The following is a 19,535-nucleotide window of genomic DNA, read 5'->3' as shown; positions in this document are numbered from 1 at the left end:
AGTTATCGATAACTTTACTTTTCTATAGAAAAGTTATCGATAACTTTACTTTTCTATAGAAAAGTTATCGATAACTTTACTTTTCTATAGAAAAGTTATCGATAACTTTACTTTTCTATAGAAAAGTTATCGATAACTTTACTTTTCTATAGAAAAGTTATCGATAACTTTACTTTTCTATAGAAAAGTTATCGATAACTTTACTTTTCTATAGAAAAGTTATCGATATTGTTCACAACTTTACTATTCTATTAATGGGAAACTTAGTTGTATGCTATGACAAATTAATTTCACGAGGTCTTGTTGGAATGCTAAATTAATTAAATTCATTCGTTTCCTATGGAAACTGAAAACTAATTTTATTTTTGAAATATGTATTTGGTACCTCTAATATATTTATTTGAAATTTAATCTTCACTCCATTTATGTCATTTTCTCATTTACTGCTTTGAAGTCATTTATGTGTGTCAGCCAACCGACCGACCAACCAACCACTCGCAGCGAAATGTAGCCAGCAGTTTTACTTCAATCTTTTCCCGGAGCTAAAAACCAAAAATATACAACAGTAGAAAATGAAGAAAGAATGAAAAATAAAGATGAAGCGGTGAATAATATAAATGTATGTGAATTTAATTAAAATATGCAAATTGTTTTGGCATTTTGATCAAGTATGTTTTTGGCTTGAACCATGTGTTACGTATAATTTTTCTATTTCTTTTTTTGTTGTTTACCTTTTTAACTACTTTCAGGGGTTTTGTATGGAGAGCTAAAAAAAATAAATTCAGTTAAAAGATGATGATATTTTTGTATAAGCTGAAAAACATACATTCACTCATATGTATATTTTGAGCTGGTCTACTGGTCGTTCTAGAGCTCTGCTTACTTATAGGTAAAAAAATAGCAAGACCTTTGTGGAATATATAGTTTTGTGTCAGTTTGTAATTTTGATTACACAAAAAAGCTAAATATATTAGGGTAGTTGCTATATTACTAAAAATGTTAAAGATGCATTGCTTAATAATCATAAAGTAGTTTGTTTGAATTTCTTCTGTTAGTTGTTTACCTCCTTAATACAATTTATATTTCTTACCTTTATCTAGTCTGGTCTCTATGTGTTGCTATTTTCCCTGATACTTCGTACTTAAAGTTTTAAACTAAAAGATTAAAAGCAGTTCATCAAGTTAAGCAAATGTGTTTGTGTCCATGTGTATAAGTGTCTTAAATATAGATTAAAAACCCAACCATTGGAGTAATTTTATTTCCTGGATAAGCAACACTTTAAAATTTATGGTGTTAAATTGATATCTAAAACTAGAGACTTAGAGATTTCCGCTTTAAGTTAAATTTCAACAAGATTTATTTAACAATGTTTTTGTTGTGTAAATTAAAAGACAATGGGTGAGAAAATGGATTAAAATACCAAAAGACTGACTGACTACCCTGACTGTCGCAGATTTATTAGGAGAGGGTGGATGCAGTTGAATAAATTTAACGTTGAATAAATAAAAGTAAAGTTATCGGTAGCTTTTCTAAAGAAAATAAAAGTCATCGATCATTTTTCTACAGAAAATTTAAGTTATCGATAACTTTTCTAAAGAAAATTGAAGTTGTCGATAACTTTTTAAAGAAAAGTAAAGTTATCGATAATTTTTCTAAAGAAAATTAAAGTTACCGATAACTTTTCTAAAGTAAAGTAAAGTTATCGATAATTTTTATAAAGAAAATTAAAGTTATCGATAACTTTTCTATAGGAAAGTTAAGTTATCGATAACTTTTCCAAAGAAAAGTAAAGTTATCGATAATTTTTCTAAAGAAAATTGAAGTTATCGATAACTTTTCTAAAGAAAATTTAAGTTGTCGATAACTTTATAAAGAGGAGTAAAGTTTTCGATAACTTTTCTATAGAAAATTAAACTTATCGCTATATTTTCTATAGAAAATTAAAGTTATCGTTAAATTTTCTATAAAAAAGCAAAGTTATCGATAACTTTTCTATAGAAAAGTAAAGTTATAGATAAATTTTGTATAGAAAAGTAAAGTTATAAATAAATTTTTTATAGAAAAGAAAAGTTATTGATAACTAATCTGTAGAAAAGTAAAGTAATCGATAACTTTTCTATAAAAAGTAAAGTTGTCGATAACTTTTCTATAGAAAAGTAAAGCTATCGATAACTTTTCTATAGAAAAGTAAAGCTATCGATAACTTTTCTATAGAAAAGTAAAGCTATCGATAACTTTTCTATAGAAAAGTAAAGCTATCGATAACTTTTCTATAGAAAAGTAAAGCTATCGATAACTTTTCTATAGAAAAGTAAAGCTATCGATAACTTTTCTATAGAAAAGTAATGCTATCGATAACTTTTCTATAGAAAAGTAAAGCTATCGATAACTTTTCTATAGAAAAGTAAAGCTATCGATAACTTTTCTATAGAAAAGTAAAGCTATCGATAACTTTTCTATAGAAAAGTAAAGCTATCGATAACTTTTCTATAGAAAAGTAAAGCTATCGATAACTTTTCTATAGAAAAGTAAAGCTATCGATAACTTTTCTATAGAAAAGTAAAGCTATCGATAACTTTTCTATAGAAAAGTAAAGCTATCGATAACTTTTCTATAGAAAAGTAAAGCTATCGATAACTTTTCTATAGAAAAGTAAAGCTATCGATAACTTTTCTATAGAAAAGTAAAGCTATCGATAACTTTTCTATAGAAAAGTAAAGCTATCGATAACTTTTCTATAGAAAAGTAAAGCTATCGATAACTTTTCTATAAAAAGTAAAATTATCGATACATTTTCTATATAAAAGTAAAGTTATCGATAAATTTTCTATAGAAAAGTAAAGTTTTCGATAAATTTTCTATAGAATAGTAAAGTTGTAGTCAACTTTTCTATAGAAAAGTAAAGTTATCGATAAATTTTTTATAGAAAAGTAAAGTTTTCGATAACTTTTCTATAGAAAAGTAAAGTTATCGATATCTTTTCTATAGAAAAGTAAAGATATCGTTAACTTTTCTATAGAAAAATAAAGTTATCGATAACTTTTCTAAAGAAAATTAAAGTTATTGATAACTTTTCTTTAGAAATGTTATCGATAAAATGTTCTGCACTTTTCTATGAAATAGTATTTTCAACGTATCTTTGGGAATGTAAATATTTATCAATATTTTTTCTCTTGATTAATAAATTAATCCATATAGAAAAGTAAATTTATTGCTAACTTTTTTTATTTTATATAGACTCTTTAAAAGTGCCAATATTATCTGATTTGCCCTGAAAAATCCACTTTAAGTACAGTTAGAAAATTTTAAAAAAAATTCGATATGCTTTATTTCTTGACCGTCTACAATATTTCTTTTCCATCTAATGTCAATTTCTCCATCAAACGTACATACCTACTAGGGTATTCATTCGACTAATGATCGTTCGATTAATCGAATAATTTCTTACGAATAATTATTCGAACAATTTAAAAATGGCCATTTTCGAATAACGAATAATTCGAAAAATTTTATGTAGAATAATCGAATAAAACGAATAAATGTTCATATATATTTAAATTGATTAAATTGCTTACAATTTTTCATAATTTCAAATTTAAATAAGTAATAATGACTCACAAAAATTGTATTGTTTCTGAAATTTGACAAATAACTAAAGACAAAGGGTAGACTTGTGCCTATTAGTTCGTCTCAATGAATGCTCATTTTAGTTCATAGTTCAAAAATTAACTAGGTAGCTATTCTAGTTCAATCGCTCTTTTTGACTTTTGAACTACATATTTATAAAAAAACAAGAAACGAGTAATACATGTCTTATAACAAAATAATAAAATTGTCTATCTGTTCTGAACTAAAAAACAGATATGATACTAGAGCTAAAATGCTCCTTCGGTTTTTAATTTGCTGTCAGTTGCCGTATAATTCTGAGAATCTATCCATTATGACCCTTATTTTTTAGGCATTATGTCAGAATTCTTATAAAAAGAAGTAGGAAAAGCAACGACAACACGCATTAAGTTAAGAGCGCACATATGAACCATTTTAGTTCATAGTTCAATACTGAACTAAGTGAGCATATGATTTGAACTAGTTCGTTTAGTTCAAATAATGGAATCGTTCAATTGAACTAGTTCATTCATGAACTACCCAAGTCTAACAAAGGGATCACTGTAAATGAGTGTTCCGATAGCTCCTTCTATAAATATATAAATATTACTGCAAGAAGTTACAATTCTAAAAACAAATCTTTGAAAATTTTTAACTTAGGACTTGAAACAATGAAAATAAAAGGTACGGAATAAAATATTTGTTATTTAGCTGGCGAAATATTAGAAGAATCGCAATTAATAATCAAAATTTTAACTTAGATTAAAGTGGAGTTGAATGTGATGGAGAATGTGATTTTGAAACGGTCGTCGAAAGTGATATTGAGGATGCCATTTATAATGATTACATTGAAATAGATGAAGTCCATGATCTTAAAATGTTATTAATGTAATGTTATTAACCACGTACGTAAGTGTTGCAAAATATTTAATAAATCGAATGATAAACACAAATATTGCAAACTAACGTTTTGTTGCAAGAAAAGCATGGAGTTGGTCTTATACATAATTTTGAACATCGTTTAACATCTTTATCTAACATGGTAATAAACTTTTTGCGTTTTTGTAAATGAGTCAATCATGCTTCAAATTAGCCACGTTCACTGACAATGATATCAAACTTTGGACAGAGTCCGTTTATTGTGTAATTCCCCAAGACCACTTTATTAAGCAAAGATTCGGCAACGTTGATAGAGCTTGATGTATAATACAATTTGTTAGAAATAGTGAATAGTTCATTTACTAATGAATTAGTTACTCATTTTTAAACCAGAATTAATGAACGACATAAAAAAGTTCTTAATACGTTTATATTGTATTGTAATTCAGGATCATGTCCAACTTGCTCAAATTTTTTAAAGCTAGCTCCAAAACGGAAACTAAAGGCTTTGCTAGTCAATTGTTTTGTAGATTGTTCGGGAGTTAATCTGATCAGAATATTTCTGTTGAAAATTTAATGATGGACTTTGTTTTCGAATGTTTTTTAACATTATCAATACTTGAATTGTTAATTTTAACGTTATTTTTTGTTTTTCTTTAACAATAAAATATGAAAAAACGACATCAAAACTTCTTTCTTTACTTTTTTAAAAAATGTAAATTATTCGAATAATTCGATTAATTTTAAACGTGTGATCGAATTATTCGAACAAGTTAAAATCTCTTATTCGAATTATTCGTTTTATTCGAACAAGAAAAAAATCGAATAATTCGAATACCCTAATACCTACATTGTAAGCAACAAATAAAAAAAATATATATCTTGACATTATTATATTATACCCACTATAAACAAATGATTCCATATAATTTACCACTACATTATCAGGCACATAAATCAATATTCTGCGCACAATTTATTTATACCCCTTGCAAAATAGAAAAACAAATCATAAAAATTGTGCTGCGTGTGGTTTGAAAGAAAACTTTCCTTAATACAAATATTTTTTTTTATATTTCTTTATAAAAAAGACATTAGATTATGAAGAAAGAAAAAAAACTTAAAGAAATTGTGTCGCCAAATCTAAGGCCACCCATTAAATTGTTTAAATACGTTGCCTATTCAAGCTTTAGCAAACACACTCGTTAATACATAAATATTATATGTATATGAGGCCCTCCTAGCCTACCCAGTTAGACAGGCGTTGCCAGAGATTATATTAAATGCGTTCTTTTCCTGCCTTGAGGTATTAAAAGAAAAATTAAAAAAAAAAAACATATTTTCGCTGTATGAATTATAGTGTAAAAATAATTTCCATAATGTGTTTGTATAAAAAGGAAGGCAGCAAAATTTTTAATCTCTTGCAATAGTGTTGTTCATTTCGTTGCTAAACATAATTTTAATTGCAGCTGAAGTTTGTTGTGGATGTGCAACAGAGCAAAAACGAAAAAAACAAAAAAAACTAGACACCGAGAGTGTAATTCTTTGGTTTTAGCCGAATGTTGAAAGTGTAGTTAAATCATTAATATGCAGACAACAGTATCAATTACATTTAAATTACTTGGTGGCAAGTGCTGCTTACTGCAAATGTTGGCTAAATATTGAAGCTGAAGGTTGTTTGTGAGAGTCGAGTTTGCAGTTTTTTTTAGGTTTATTCACTTTGAAAATATAAAAATCATTTTGAGAAATAAATAAGAAATGACAAGTGTATTTTAAGTAAAACTATACAAAGAAACACTTAAGTTGTGTGAGAATATTGGGTAGGCGGAAAAGGTGTTTTCATGATATAATATTAATTATTAGAATATCAAGGTTATCTACAAAAAGGTAAAGTTGTCAATAACTTTTCTATACCAAAATAAAATTATCGAAAAAGTTATCGATAATTTTTCTATAGAAAACAATACTTTTCTATAGAAAAAGTAAAGTTATCGATAACTTTTTCTATAGAAAAGTTATCGATAACAGAAAATTAAAGTTATCGATAACTTTACTAGAGAAAATTAAAGTTATCGATATCTTTACAACAAAAAATTAAAGTTATCGAAAACTTTTCTATAGAAAGGTAAAGTAAACTTTTCTATAGAAAAAGTAAAGTTATCAATAACTTTTGTATAGAAAATTAAAGTTATCGATAACTTTACTATAGAAAGGTAAAGTAAAGTAAACTTTTCTATTAAAAAGTAATGTTATCGATAACTTTTCCATAAAAAGCTAAAATTGTCGATTACTTTTCTCTAAAAAGCCAAAGTTAATGATAACTTTTCTAAAAAAATTAGAGTTCGATATGCTTTCTATAAAAAATTAAAATTATCGATAAAGTAATCGATGTGTTTTCTATAGGGAAGTAAAGTTATCGATGTGTTTTCTATAGGGAAGTAAAGTTATCGATGTGTTTTCTATAGGAAAGTTAAGTTATCGATAACTTTTCTATAGGAAAATTAAGTTATCGATAACTTTTCTATAGGAAAGTTAAGTTATCGAAAACTTTACTATAGAAAAGTAAAGTTATCGATAACTTTTCTAAAGAAAAGTAAAGTTATCGATAACTTTTCTAAAGAAAAGTAAAGTTATCGATAACTTTTCTAAAGAAAAGTAAAGTTATCGATAACTTTTCTAAAGAAAAGTAAAGTTATCGATAACTTTTCTAAAGAAAAGTAAAGTTATCGATAACTTTTCTAAAGAAAAGTAAAGTTATCGATAACTTTTCTAAAGAAAAGTAAAGTTATCGATAACTTTTCTAAAGAAAAGTAAAGTTATCGATAACTTTTCTAAAGAAAAGTAAAGTTATCGATAACTTTTCTAAAGAAAAGTAAAGTTATCGATAACTTTTCTAAAGAAATGTAAAGTTATCGATAACTTTTCTAAAGAAAAGTAAAGTTATCGATAACTTTTGTAAAGAAAAGTAAAGTTATCGATAAGTTTTCTAAAGAAAAGTAAAGTTATCGATAAGTTTTCTAAAAAAAAGTAATGTTATCGATAACTTTTCTAAAGAAAAGTAAAGTTATCGATAACTTCTCTAAAGAAAAGTAAAGTTATCGATAACTTCTCTAAAGAAAAGTAAAGTTATCGATAACTTCTCTAAAGAAAAGTAAAGTTATCGATAACTTTTCTGTATAAAAGTAGTGTTATCGACATGTTGCCCATAGAAAAGTAAAGTTATCTATAACTTTTCTATAGAAAAGAAAAGTTATCGATAACTTTTCTATAGAAATGTAAAGTTATCGATAACTTTTCTATAGAAATGTAAAGTTATCGATAACTTTTCTATAAATGTAAAGTTATCGATAACTTTTCGGTATTAATTTAATTTTCTGTATACAAGTTGGCATAGTAAAGTATTTTATATTGCCCTGTAACTTTTTCTCCATCCTAATATTTCTTAATTTAAGTACTTTTTACTTTTCTCTTGAAAATAGTTTGTTTTTTTCAAGAAAATCACTTGATATCTTTGTCTATTTGATGATTTGTGCCTGAGTGTAGGTATATTTTCTTGAATGCTTTTAATTTTTTTTTTGTCTGTGGTTAAATGGAAAAACTATATCAAAGAAAAAGTAAGAAAAGACCGACTGATTTAAGAAAAAAGACACATACTCTCAGATATAAAAAAATAAAAATTTCTTTTGCAAAATTTTCAAAAATATTAAGGAAAAACGTAGCAAGTCATTTCTGGAAATAAAACGATAATAGGAATGGAAGAAAACTCAGATGGTGAAATGCTTTAAAAGAAGGCCAAACATAAATCTTTATACACTTTGTTAATACAAAAAATCTTAATTTCTTATTTCTACTCAATTAAAGATTTAGCTTTGGTTTTTCAAATGACAAAAGAAGGAAACTATAAAAACGTATTATAAGATTTTTGTTTGCATTTTAAATTATTTTTATTTTGTTTCTAGTTTTTCATGTGCAGTTTCCAAACGACATAAATTGTTGTACAATTTTGTATATAGTGTTCATAAATTGTTGTATTCATTTTGAGCCGTCTAAGGATTACACCCATATATCGAAATACACAAATATACTTTAACTTATTCTTTCATTTTCCCTGCAAACTATTCCTTTTAGTCATCTAAACTGTACTTAGTTGTTGTTATAGAGTTTCTTTTTTTGTTGCAGTTGGATTTTTTTGTTGTTATTTCTAGATAGAGATTCCATACGAAGCCTTAATTTAAGCTGTGTTGCATGTGGCAACATGCTAGTGTGTGCCGGTATTGGATTTTTATAGACTTTGAGCTTTTATAGGCATATTGTTGTAGATTTTTTTTGTATACTTCTTTGGTTTTGTTGTTATTGTAAAAAATTGTCATCCTGCTGTGTTCTAGTTTTTTTTAGTTCACTTTTTTTTGTTGGTTTCTTTTTTGGGTTTGTTTATATTGCAAACGTTTTTCCGATTAACATACAGACATAGTAAAGCTAAAGGATGTGAAAAATACTTACAGTGAATTTGCTAAACAGAAATTTGGAAGATGCTGCATTGAAATTTTAAATATTATTAGAATTTTTTAAATATTGATGCCAAAGAATTATAATTTGATATCAATTTTAATCATAAATTTGATTGTGTTTTTAATTTATTTGAAACTTTCTTAATTCTAAAAGATATTTTGATGCAAAAAACTGGGTAAAACTTTAATACTTAATAAACAATTCTCTTGTTTCTTCTGCCTCCTAAACCACTGTCTTATTTTGCATAGTATAGTCTGTGCGTTTTTGTTGGTCTTCTTTTATTTTTATTCCGTTCTGTTATCCAATGCGTGGTACTACAATTTACAATCTATAACTGCAAATCTTTTGAACTAGTGTCTCCACACTCGATACATTTTTTTTCTGTGTTGAAACTGCTATTGCAACAACAAAAACTCAATTCAAATCACAGAGATATAGGAACAGGAAAAACAAACCAAAAGAAGAAATAGAACTTAAACCGATACCTCTTGAATAACAAATAAACAAGCAAACAAACAAACCTACACGCCACCCAGCAAACAGAAAAGTAATTCTTAAAAAAAAATTTGAAAAAATCACCACATTTTGGGGATATTTAAACAGTTTTTATTTTTTTAAATCTCAAACATTTGACAATGATTTGTTTTAAAATAGTTTTGAATTTTAATTTATAACTTTAATGTTTACTGGGCTTTCAATCGAACTTAAATATTGCGTACGTTTGTTACATTTGTTGTTGTTGCCAGCAAACACTTTTGCATACACATGTATGTATCTGCAAATACAAAATATCTACATATCAGACTAGATACAGATAGAAATGATGTGATTTAAGAGCTACAGTTACAAACAGCACATACAAAAAAAAATTAAGAACAGATACAACAAAACGCAGCATACAATTCATTTGAATACATAAATACGTTTACCCTTTTTTCGAAAACAGGCACCATTTCCAAAGTTCACGGTTTTTCTGTCCTATTTTCAGCTTCGAAAAATGTTAACTTTTTGAAATGGAAAATATGTCCGTCTGTCTGTATGTTGAAAACAACTTACCGTATCCCCAAAGTAACTTACAGACATGATTCATAGATCAATATATACGTTATAGACTTTACTTTTCTATAGAAAAGTTATCGATAACTTTACTTTTCTATAGTAGAAAAGTTATCGATAACTTTACTTTTCTATAGTAGAAAAGTTATCGATAACTTTACTTTTCTATAGTAGAAAAGTTATCGATAACTTTACTTTTCTATAGTAGAAAAGTTATCGATAACTTTACTTTTCTATAGTAGAAAAGTTATCGATAACTTTACTTTTCTATAGTAGAAAAGTTATCGATAACTTTACTTTTCTATAGTAGAAAAGTTATCGATAACTTTACTTTTCTATAGTAGAAAAGTTATCGATAACTTTACTTTTCTATAGTAGAAAAGTTATCGATAACTTTACTTTTCTATAGTAGAAAAGTTATCGATAACTTTACTTTTCTATAGTAGAAAAGTTATCGATAACTTTACTTTTCTATAGAAAAGTTATCGATAACTTTACTTTTCTATAGAAAAGTTATCGATAACTTTACTTTTCTATAGAAAAGTTATCGATAACTTTACTTTTCTATAGAAAAGTTATCGATAACTTTACTTTTCTATAGAAAAGTTATCGATAACTTTACTTTTCTATAGAAAAGTTATCGATAACTTTACTTTTCTATAGAAAAATTATCGATAACTTTACTTTTCTATAGAAAAGTTATCGATAACTTTACTTTTCTATAGAAAAGTTATCGATAACTTTACTTTTCTATAGAAAAGTTATCGATAACTTTACTTTTCTATAGAAAAGTTATCGATAACTTTACTTCTCTATAGGAAAGTTATCGATAACTTTACTTCTCTATAGGAAAGTTATCGATAACTTTACTTCTCTATAGGAAAGTTATCGATAACTTTACTTCTCTATAGGAAAGTTATCGATAACTTTACTTCTCTATAGGAAAGTTATCGATAACTTTACTTCTCTATAGGAAAGTTATCGATAACTTTACTTCTCTATAGGAAAGTTATCGATAACTTTACTTCTCTATAGGAAAGTTATCGATAACTTTACTTCTCTATAGGAAAGTTATCGATAACTTTACTTCTCTATAGGAAAGTTATCGATAACTTTACTTCTCTATAGGAAAGTTATCGATAACTTTACTTCTCTATAGGAAAGTTATCGATAACTTTACTTCTCTATAGGAAAGTTATCGATAACTTTACTTCTCTATAGGAAAGTTATCGATAACTTTACTTCTCTATAGGAAAGTTATCGATAACTTTACTTCTCTATAGGAAAGTTATCGATAACTTTACTTTTCTATAGAAAGGTTATCAATAACTTTACTTTTCTATAGAAAGGTTATCGATAACTTTACTTTTCTATAGGAAAGTTATCGATAACTTTACTTTTCTATAGGAAAGTTATCGATAACTTTAATTTTTTATAACTTTAATTTTCTTTAACTTTACTTTTCTATAGAAAAGTTATTGATAACTTTAATTTTCTATAGAAAACTTATCGATAACTTTACTTTTCTATAGAAAAGTTATCGATAACTTTAATTTTCTATAAAAAAGTTATCGATAACTTTAATTTTCTATAGAAAAGTTATCGATAACTTTAAGAAAATTTTATAGAAAAGTTATCGATAACTTTAATTTTCTATAACTTTAATTTTCTATGGAAAAGTTGTCGATAACTTTACTTTTCGATAGAAAAGTTGTCGATAACTTTAATTTTCTATAGAAAAGTTATCGATAACTTTAATTTTCTATAGAAAAATTATCGATTACTTTAATTTTCTATAGAAAAATTATCGATTACTTTACTTTTCGATAGAAAAGTTGTCGATAACTTTACTTTCGAAATGTAAAGTTATCGATAACTTTACTTTTCGATATAAATGTAAAGTTATCGATAACAAACGTTATCGATGTGTCAAAATTGGGAAGTACAATTTAACTCGAATTTTTTTTTCACCAAAATTTTGTTTTTCATAAATTTTAAATTAATTTAAAAATAAAATTTCTGATAAAAAAAAAAATTATAAAAACTTTTTTGCATTAAATTATTTTAACAATAAATTGAAAAAAGCGTAACCACTTTTTTTTGCAAAAATTTGTTTGACGTGTTTACTCTTACAAGTGTTTTTTAAGATCAAACAGCATCAAATAAAATAAAACAAATTTTTTTGTTTTGAATCATCCTAAGTAAAATATATTTTTGAAATAAATAAATGAATTCATATGTATTTTATTTAGTGGTTACGTGTTTTTCGTCAAATATTTATCATGTGTGACCCTACGTTAACACTCACCTTATAGTGTACCGATTGACTCAGAATCACTTTCTGAGTCGATTAGACGATGTCCGTCTGTCTGTCTGGCTGGCTGTCCATATAAACCTTGTACAGAGTACAAGTCGAAATTGTAAAGATATTTCGATAAAATTTGTCAATATTTTTGCTCATTTACTTAGTGTAGGGTGTTATATGTTCGGGCTAGAGCGACCATACTTTCTTAATAGATTTTTTTAAATTTAAAACAAAAAAATTTAAATTTGTTTTAAAAAAATTCACAAAAAATTGGTTTTTATTATTTTTCTTAAAGTTACTTTGTTGAAGTGTATATAATTAAGCACAACCGAATATAACTCCCAGCATTTCTAGCTATTCTACACTCTAAATTATTTAGAGATACCAAAGTGACGACTGACTTCAGCATAGATTACCTGTGATATATACAGTAATCAATTGACAATTCCATCTACATTACACGTTGTATAACCGTGTCAAATGATCCAAAAATATATAAATTCAAATCTAAAAGGGATAAATGGACTTATTTTGTAGTCAATGGAAATGGTGTTGATTTGCTTAAAACATTTCTTAACTAGATCTACAAAAGATTCCTTAGCACACAATTTAAACTACATACAGACAGACACTTGGATAAATAGAGAGACACCAATATGGGCAATAAAATGAATAGGATGCAACCAACAGACAACAAAATGCAACAGCAACAACGACAACATACATAAGCAACAAAATAACAAAACTTGAGTTGGAATTAAGAAAAACTGGGTGGTATGTAAGCATTAAAATTGTCAAATTTAAGACAGTTGAAATGGATTTAGTGTCTTTGGTAATTAAAGACTTAACAAAACATATAAATTTTCAAATATCAGGCAACAGCAACAATAACAACATCAATGGCTGTAACCCACCATAAAAAAACAGTCAAGAAAGAATAGGAAAAAAGTGAAAATAAATACTTATTTTGTCTATAACAAGAATGCAAGAATTAATACAAATAGTTTTTTTTCCGTTCACCTGAAATATTTTAATCTTTAAGGCAAACATACAATTTATATGCACACTTGATTGAACACATGCATTTTAAGGCCTACAATACGAGTAGTAGGCATGCAAGCATGCATGAATGCATGCCTCAAACAATATAAATAAACATTTTTACATACAAAACATACATATAAATGTATGTTCACCATTAATACATATTTACATTTATATGTAGCCAAAGTAAAATATTGATTTTTTTTTTGAAGCATGTCAAATATTCTATAATAATCGCCGTATGTCAAATATGTCATTCGATAATAATAATACAAATACAAATAATGTTATTGTAGTCGATCTGTTTTTTTTTTGTTATTGTTATTGTTACAACAATGACACTATTACATATTAATCAATTTGTGGTGATTTTTCATTGAAGCGGGTACGAAATTTTGTTGTGTTTTAAACCAAAAAAAAAAATAATTTGATTTAATACTGTTGAAAACATGTATTCTCTTGTTTATGCATGCATTCTATGCGTTTGCCTTTATTTGTTTATATACCAAAAATAATTTATCTAATTAAGCATTCAAATTTTAAACCAACAAAAAAAATATACATCCATACAGTACTGTGAAAATCCAGCAAAAATAATAATATTTATAAATTACAAATTAATTCCATAAACAAACACACAAATAGATAGTATTTAGCTTTGGGAGGTAAAAACAAAAAAAGTTTGGAGATTTATTATTTTTGTTGGATTTGTGTTTTTGTTTACCAGGTGTCATTTTTATCATTGTGATAGTTAACGATAGTGAATATTGGTTTACCGTCAAAACAAAAAAAAAATAATAAAATAAAAGTGAGAGATTTTAAAATAAACATTGCATACCCAAAGGTATTTAAAGTTTCATTATGTTTAGGTCAATGAGTTTATAAAATAAACTAAAATATTTAAGTGAAAGTCAATTGAATTGAAATTGGAAATTTTTTGTACAAAATACTCATATGCATATTTAACAAATGAAATGAATTTAGAATTCTCAAAATGAACATCAAAATATTCGGTTGAAATCTCATTTTTTCCTAGATAAAATAATTTTGTCAAACAATATTTGTATGATGGCATCTTCGAAAATTTTGTTACAAGGTGCCAATATGTAACCATTGCAGATTGGTAATAGACAAATCGTGGAGGAGGCCACAAGTTTTCATAAAATTCAATTTATGATCACAGTGTTAGTATGCGAGGTTTTCAGAACTTCGTACAACTCTTAGCTTCTACAAATGTGGAAAGATTTTAATAAATATATTTTTTATAAAGGGTGTTTTTATAATAGACTTACCCTTCACAGCAAATCAGGCTAAGTTTTGACAAATATTCGCTTTCAAGTTAACAATCGTTTCTGATTTATCTGCATATACCCAAGACTTTACATGTCTCCAGGAAAATAATCTGATAGCATCAAGGTGGCCAGTTAACAGGTCCATTTCTAGAAATTATTCATTTGAAATTATTCCAAATGTTTTCCTCAGTAAAATAATGCCTGCAGAACTAATTGAGGCATCACATTTTTTGAAATCTTGTCTCCATACATTATGTATGTTGAAATCAACTTTCCATAGCCTTCAAATAACTTACATACATGATTCATACATCAATATATCCGCTATAGACCCGGTTGGGTTGCTATTTAAAATCGAGAAAATCGGCCAACAAATGGCGGAGATATAAGGAAAAAATTAGGACAATCTCGATTTTTTTCCTATTCTTGATCTATATCTGGATTACTAAGTCTTTAGTAAAGACAACATTAGGGTTCTTAATTTCCCGGACTTTTTTCTTTCCCGGGAGGAAATTAAAAAATCGTTTCATTCCCGGGAATTCCCGGGAATTTTTTAACACTAAATTAAACCAAAAACCAGAAAAAAAATTTTCGAATAAATTGACTTATAATTGTAGCTGGGTTTTAAAAGAAGTATAAAATAAGTATACATATTTGGTTGTACAATGTTGGTCCAGCCTTTATAAGGTTTCTAATTTAATAGTGGCATTTTATCCATATTGTCACAGTCGTAGTTTTAATCAGTATGAAATCAATAAATTCTTTGTTTAATTAAAAAAGTTAAGAATTTCGACTATGTTAAATCTATAAAACACGCGTAGTTAGAGACATTTTTCATATATGATTGTAGATAAACAAATTTGAACCACTATTATTGTTATTATTTACTAATTATAAATCATCTACATTGAATATCCCTAAAAGTTGTAATGTTAGGCATCTTAATAATTCCTTTATGAGCATAAACTTTAAATTAGATTCATTCTTAATAACCAAACTTTTCTGCTGTTGGTTGAGTTGAGTGAAAAAAATTCGGTTATTTCAAAGTAATACTTCTTTGCCAACTGACTATCTGTTGCTAGAACCAAAAAAATCTATGTATATAATAGAATGATTCAATTAGCAACAAATTTGGCCATCGAAACGAATCTGAAAATTGTAACTTTTAGAAGAAAACTTATGAAGAAATTCCCAAAAATTCCCGAACCCTAGACAATATTGATCTTATGAGATATATTTCAAAATTTAAAAACGACGTATATAATGTCATAGTAAGTTGGACCTTCAATGGGTCAAAATCGAAAAAAATACTTTGTAACCTAAATTAAAAAAGTTTAAAAAAAACAATTTCGAAAAAACAAAATTTTTAAAAATTAAAAAAACACTTGAAAACCAAAATTTTTTTCACTAATAAATTTAAAAAAATATTTTGAATTTAAAAAAAAAATTGGAAAACTAGTTAGAGAGCTATATTCGACTGTGCCGAATCTTTTATAACCTTTACCAAATTATACTTCAAAATAAAGATTTTAAATATTTTTAGGTAAACAAAATTTATTTTTTTTCCAAAGTTGTTCTTTTAATTTTTTGAAAAAAAATGTTTTTCGAATTGTTTTTTTAAATTTAAATTTTTTTTTTGTTTTTTCAATATTTTTAATATTTATCGAAAAAATTTTTTTTTGAAAAAAAAACTCGGGTTAAAACAATTTTTTTTCCGATTTTGACCAATTATAGGTCCAACTTACTATGGTCTTATATAAGTCATTGCAAAGGTCTTTGAAATATCTATCATTAGATATCCATATTGTCTATATTAATGACTTAGTAATCCATATATAGGTAAAAAATCGAGGTTGACCTGGTTTTTCCTTATATCTCAGCCAATTGTGGACTGATTTGCTCGATTTTAAATAGCAACCGAGTCGGAAGAATTCCGGAGATATTTATGTATGAATCGTGTATGTAAGTTATTTGGGGGTTTCGGAAAGTTGATTTCAACAGACAGACAGGCTGTTATATTTGAATTTCTTTTATTTCTCTATTTTATACAATTACTTTTTTCCGAATGCAAAACCATCTATTTTTTCAAATATTTTTTTCGAATAGTTTCTTCTTGAAATTCATATTTTACTAATTGTTGCATGCTGAACATGAATTTGACATTTTTCAATCATTTATCAAAATAGCGAAAGCAGATTCTGAAGTGAAAATATTTAACATTTTTGTTTTTGGATCCCTATAGATAACGGAGTCTATTAAGCCATGTTCGTCTGTCTGTCTGTCTGTTGAAATCAATTTTCTGAAGACCTAAAATATCTTCGGGATCCAAATCTTCAATAATTCTGTCAGACATGCTTTCGATAAGTTTGCTATTTAAAATCAGCAAAATCGGTCAACAAATAACGGAGATATGAGCAAAAAACCGGGACAACCTCGATTTTTTACCTATTTTTTATCTATATCTGGATTACTAAGTCATTAATATAGACAATATGGATATCTAATGATAAATATTTCAAAGTCCATTGCAACGATGTAGATAAGGCTATAGTAAGTTGGACCTACAATGGGTCAAAATCGGGAAAAATATTTTTTAACCCGAATTTTTGTTTCATCAAAAATTTTTTTTGTCATACATTTTTTTTACCCAAAAAAATTTAAAAACTAAAAAAAAATTTTTTTTAAAAAAATTTGGAAAAAACTTTTTTTAAAAATATTTTTTTTAAATAATTTCTTCTTGAAATTCATGTTTTCTTACTAATTGTTGCATGCTGAATTTTACATTTTCAATCATTTTTGAAAATAGCGAAAGCAGATTCTGAAGTGAAAATATTTAACCTTTTTGTTTTTGGAGTTTGCATAAAGAAAGAAGTGTCTACTTTTAAAGTGTCTTCTATTATTTTACGATAATTTACACCAAAAACTCTTACAAAAGCAAAAAAAAACATGTTTTCTATAACTTTTTGTTTAATATTGTTTACTGTAATACGCGAAAAAACTGTTTTTTGGCTCTAATGAAAAGTTGTGTTTTTTAAGATAGAGGGTTTTGAATATAGGCCCTCGAAATGTTGTTGATTGACATATTCATTTAACCAAAAGTGTGATTCATCACTGAAGAAAAATGTTCATATTAAATTTGTTCATATAAATTGTACGCGGAAAATTTTCCCAGGAATTCCCTAGAATATGTTTTTGAAATTTTTTTCATGAATTTCTTTATACGGTTCTTGCAACATTAGTCAGTTAGCAAAGAAGAATTACTATTGAAATAACCGAATGTTTTCACTCAGCTACAGTTTTTGAGCCACAGCACAAAAATTCGGTCATTAGGAATGAATTAAACTGAAATTTTATGTCTTTTAAGGAATTATTAAGGTGCCTAACATTACAACATCTGATGATATTTATATTTAGAGGAAATAAAAACAATAATAGTTGCTTAAATTTCGCTTTCGGAATGAAAAGATTTTTTAATTTCCTCCCGGAATATCAATGTTTCCTTCGCGCCTTACGCGAACGATTATCTGAGGCTTCAATGCCTGTATAATTTGAAAATAAAGTGGATGGATACAAGAGTATGATGTCGAATTAACACATTTGGATCATCAGCGAAACTACGCTGCACACCATCAATTGCTTGTTCTATGTACACTAGAGTGCTCCAAAAAAATAAAATTGCGAATTTTGACCGTCCCCCCCTCTAGAATTGTTCTATGTATTGTAGAAACACATTGTGTAAGATATAAGGATGATAGGATAACGTTAACTGGTGGCGCAACGACGCTGAAGTTTTGAGGTGCATTTACAAGGGGAAAATATGCAATTTTTTCAGTTTTTGTAAAAATTTTGCCATTAAATAATGACTTTTACAATTTAATTTAAAAGAATCGAAATGTGTACGTAATTGTCGTTATAATAAGATATAAAAGACAAAAATTGGTGAAAAAATGTTAAAGTTATTAAAAAATCGCCAGGCCATAAACGTGTCTCAGGCCACTAGAACAAGAAATTTATGAACAAAATTAACATATTTTGAGAAATATTAAAATAAAAGCTTATTTTTACTTAAAATATATCCATATTTACTTGTATATGAGTTTTTGTCCTCGTAGGATACCGTTAACCTATTCGCAGGTATGACCAAAAAAATTAAATTTTTTTAACGGTAGTTTCAAAACTCCAATTTCAAATTTTTAAAAATTTTGTTAAACAAATTTCAGAATTTTTTGATCATCACATGGGGATTTATTGACAACATAACAGGAAATAAAAATGTGAAAAAAGTATGTCAATATCTCCTATAGTTTTTCCGTACCTGCTATATAAATTTTGCGATTTTCGATAAAAACTAATTTTTTGGCCATATTTTGGGGAATGACCAGAATTTCCTTTCTGTAATGATTTTTAAGTAAAAGCTATTTAGAATAATATAGTCCAGGTAATTTTAAATATAGTCTGAAAGTTTTACTAAAATCGGAAAACTTTAACCCTTAAATCGTGAAGGTCAAAGGTAAATTTTTTCAATATTTGGAATTTCTCATGGAAAGATAGCGAAATATTATATACTTTTGGGCCGATTTTGATGAAACTTAAGAAAAATATAAAATGAAGTCTAGTATTCACAATAACAGTACAAAAATGGAAATTAACCCTTAAGAGTACTTGGGGTCAAAATTAATGTGTTTTTCGTGATTTTAAAAGTTGAGGGTCATTTGGACCCCAAGTGCTATTAAGGGTTAATTTCCATTTTTGTACTGTTATTGTGAATACCAGACTTCATTTTATATTTTTCTTAAGTTTCATCAAAATCGGCCCAAAAATATATAATATTTCGCTATCTTTCC

The sequence above is a fragment of the Calliphora vicina genome, chromosome 5, assembly GCF_958450345.1.
Source record: "Calliphora vicina chromosome 5, idCalVici1.1, whole genome shotgun sequence".
Taxonomy (NCBI): Eukaryota; Metazoa; Arthropoda; class Insecta; order Diptera; family Calliphoridae; genus Calliphora; species Calliphora vicina.
This window is presented reverse-complemented; position numbering follows the sequence as displayed.